We start from the raw sequence: 4,470 nt of genomic DNA on the forward strand, positions 1-4,470 counted from the left end.
ATGTGTATGTGTTTATAAATGTATGTCTGTAAGTGTGTCTGTGCATACAAGTAAGACAGAAGGCAGTCTGAAGGAGTTATTTCTCTCCTCTCAGTATGTAGGTCCCCTAATCAAGCTTAGGATGTCAGCTTTGGTGACGACTGCATTTGTCCACTGATTCTTCTTTTCCCTAATGGAGACCCCCTTTGTTTTTAATGTGCAAAAACAAATCCTGCCAATGCCTTTACATATCTCCTTTATACAAGATTCAGGGCCCTGTATAATTTGAATGACCAAAATTCCATGAATATGTTACGCCAAACAGCAACTGATCCCTCTAACTGTGAACTGTCCAGAAGGATTATAGCAGGTTCAAGTTCTTAAAATAAACTTTGTTTCCCTTTCCAGTTCTGTCATATGAAAAAAGTCCCAAACTCCATACTCTGGTCCCTGGACCATACTGTCCTGAATCTATGAACGTTGGTTTTATGTAGAAGCCTTTAATCATTTTCACTGCTTAGGTTGCCTGTTTGTTTTCTCCAGTCGGATTCCTAGGTGAAGAAAAGCCACATGGATTACAGTGGGCAAGTTCGCCTGCAGTTCTCCACTGAAGGTGAGGAGGCCCTGAAACCTACACAGCTAGTTCGCATCTTTTCAGTGACTCTATTCTACCCATTATACTGATTAACCATAAAACAAAGTTATAGAGGGCAATGATTAGGTTTACAGTTATACACCACTTCTTATCTTAGCATAGGAATGGGAAGATAGCACTTTGTAGAGTCCTCAGATACTGATCTCTCTCATGCACTAGAGACCAGCCAACTACAGGGACCTCAAGACACTCTTATACTTTATTCTATGGTTAATTTTAAAATGGGGAATGTGGTTTTCCTCCAGATACAGATTCTTGTCCAGCACATGCATCTGTATGTGCTCACTAATTGAACTTCAAGAATGTTGCTATTTGCCATCCAGCCACAGTCCCCAGAATGAGGTAGACCAGATGGATATGGGCTTTATGTACAACACAGAAAAAGAGTCTTACAACTAAGGTCATAAGTGAGGGATGTTGCACAATGCAATCCATGGCAACTGAGCAATGCTGTCAGGGCTTTTTCTATGGAACTAAAAGCTCATTTGGTTAAAATAAGAAAGCAGGTAGTAAAATTACTACTGAAGACCACTCTGGCCAACATGACAATATGCCATCATGGTTCACAAAGCCCTCATTAATGGTCCCTATCATGTAGTCAATGACTACTGAATTTTCATCAAGATGAGGACCCTGAAAGGATGCCAAAATCTAAATGTCAGCCCCAAATACTCATTGGACTCAGAAGAGTGTGTGTGTGTGTGTGTGTGTGTGTGTGTGTGTGTGTGTGTGTGCGTGTGTGTGTGTGTGTGTGTCTGTGTGTGTCTGTGTGTATAATAATTATAGTTAGAAAAGGGCAATTAAAAAGAGGAGAGGAAAATGTGGTAGGGGGAAAAGAAAGGGAAAAAGGATGTAAATAGTGTACTCATAAAATTCTCAAAAAATGGTTCATGAATTTTAAAAGAAAATAATATCAAAATACTGTGGATTGTTTATGGTGGGTGGCAACTAGGTAGAACACTTTCCTGAGATCAATGGAGCACTGGTCCAAAGCTAAACCTGCTGAACACAGCAGCATGAACAACCTTCAGAAGCTCCACCATAGGGCGTATTTATTTGCCAAACCAATTCTCCACTGAAGAAACAAGGATAAAACATTTTACATGCAGGAACTTGACCAAAAGTCATTTACATTCCTAAAACCATGTGGTCCCTATCACTCACCATCCCTCTTCTCCAGGCTTGTACTAGGTCGTAAATGTTTTAGAAAGGGATTCCAGATAAACACACCCTGGTGTTCGGTGAGAGTTCAGAGTCCCTTTAAAGTATGATGAACAAATTTCTCCTTGTTCTGCTACACAAAACTCCCTAGTTATGCTCATATTTCAGGATGGAAAACTCCATGGTGTGGTCACTCTAGGCTTTGATGTTTGCCTTTTAAGCAGTAGTGGGTTATAATTCACCTGCCCAGAGGTACTCCTGGGATCTTGCATGGAAGTAGAACAACCTCGGTGCTCTGTGTAGAGCCACGTGCCCTGGAACATTCCACTGGAATCTGAATCACTTGCCTCTTGGAAATGAAGTGGAGTGGAAAGGTGAGCTCATGATTCAACACATCACATGAATTTGGGATCTTTTGCACTGTTTTTGAGGTACAAAATGATAGGACTAACCCTCCTTTACATAGTATTCTTTCAAGGTCATTCAGATGATGTTCTGATGAACCTAAATTCAGGTCCAACAGACATGTACCTACCATGTACTGTGTCCAAACCTGCCTATCAGCAGCAGCTAAGGGAGGGTGAGGAGTGAGGATAATTGCTCTAGGCTTAGGTAACATCTCAGATATTGGGACCTCAGCAGGTTAGCAATGACGGTCTTTAGGAGAGTGCTTGATTCTTTTGAAGAGAAGCTGAGCTAATGGGAAACACTGGCTTTGTTTTATAAATCACATTTAGGGGGCTGGGGATTTAGCTCAGTGGTAGAGCGCTTACCTAGGAAGCGCAAAGCCCTGGGTTCGGTCCCCAGCTCAAAAAAAAAAAATAAAATAAATCACATTTAGTTGTTATTTGTCACTCCTAATGTGCAGCTTTTTCAAATAAAATGGGCAGTTTGCAAGACTTTGACTTTGCTAATTCTCAATGACCCTCCTGTAGCAGCAACAGTGCAGAGAAAGGTCAGAGTTCCACAGAATGCTCAGTGACCCAGAGTTGTCTTTGTCCAAAGCAGGACCTACTGCTGCTGAGACTTTAAAGGAGTGGGTCTTCTTCCAAACAGAATGATGACTGAGAAGGGAACAGTTTTAGACTGCAGTTATCTGGTATTGGCCCACAGCTTCTGAACACTGTCAAAAACAAAGTCGTGTTGAACAACTCTGAATGAGTGGGTACTGAGCAACGAAGGTACAAAGTTAGTGATAACGCATCTCAGTAGTATGCTCGTGAGATGAGAGTCACATTCGTGTGTGTGTGTGTGTGTGTGTGTGTGTGTGTGTATGTGTGTTATGATATGTATAGATATATAGTATATGGTGCATGCATTTGCATGCATTGTGGCTAGGGGACAACCTTGGGCGTCATCATTAGGAACACAGTCCACCTTCTTTGACAAAGGGTATTTCACTGGTCCAGAGCCCGTATCAGTCTACACTGGCTGTCAAACAAAGCCCAAATCATCCTCCTGCCTCTGACTCTTCACCCCTGGGATTACATCATGCACTGTTATACCTGGTATCTTAACATCAGTTTTAAGGATCAAACTCAAGTCTTCATGTTCACAAAGCAAATGCTTTTCAAAGTGGTCTCCCTAGCCCTTCACTTAGCATTTATTTTTAGAATGATGCTAGTGATGATGTAGAGAGGGAAAACTGAATTATTTAAGACCCCCAGCTTTAGAGCAGCAGGTTTTGGAGTCTAATTCCAGATATGTTTGGCTCCAATACTTATTATAACTCTTTTACAGTTCCTAGAAGTCACACTTCCTGTGCTTGAAATGTGCCATGTGCTCTAGGTTCGACTGCCTCATGAAAAGAGATCAATAGAAGCCTGGTATTCAAATGAGCAATGCCCAGTCACGTTGGCTCATTAAAATTCAAGGCATGTCTCTCCTTTAGGTTCCTGCTCTTCAACATGTGACTTGCAAATGGCACAAGGACTACATTGCAAACAAACACAGAAGTCGAAAGTACATAAACGTTGACAGCCATTGTCAGAGCAACTGTGTCGTACATCTAATGACAAAAATTTGGGGGTTATACTACACATTTTTCCCTTTTATTTTTCTCAGAATCAATTTTTATTATGACTTACAAACACATCGGTGCGTCACAGTTTTTAAATTAAATAAAAGTCTGTTTTTCACTTCAAATTTGAAGCAGTAGTCCTACATTTGAGAGATGTCTGAAAGGAAGGGAGGGGTTTTTTTTAAAGTATTCTCTGAATAAATGCCTAGAATAAAAATCTGGATAACAGAATAACCTCTTCTGTAAAGAATGGCTTCTGGCTGAAACCAGTTTCAGATGTGTTCTGAAGGGAGACAGTTCAGGAAGGCAGTGAGAAACATGGGCACTGGCAAAGCCCACCTTCTTACTCATCTGTCCCTCAGTGAGCATGCAGGATGCTCCTAATTCTAAACTATTGCAAACAACACTAGCATTTTCTTGGGTACCCAAATGTCTCTTCTTGGATCTGTTTTTAAATCTCTTTCATCCATTTCCAAAACTGGGCTTGGCGGATCACCTGGTAATTCCATTTTTGAGGAATCTCAATGCCATTTCCTGGATCACCTGGTTTATTTTACACTCCCAAGAATGATGATCGGGATTCAAGAGTTCTCTGTACTGCACTCTCAGACACACTTGTTTTCTGACGTTGATCATGAACACTTAAAAGGGTGCT

The sequence above is a fragment of the Rattus norvegicus genome, chromosome 5 (assembly GCF_021556685.1).
Source record: "Rattus norvegicus strain SHRSP/BbbUtx chromosome 5, alternate assembly SHRSP_T2T, whole genome shotgun sequence".
In the NCBI taxonomy this organism is placed as follows: domain Eukaryota; kingdom Metazoa; phylum Chordata; class Mammalia; order Rodentia; family Muridae; genus Rattus; species Rattus norvegicus.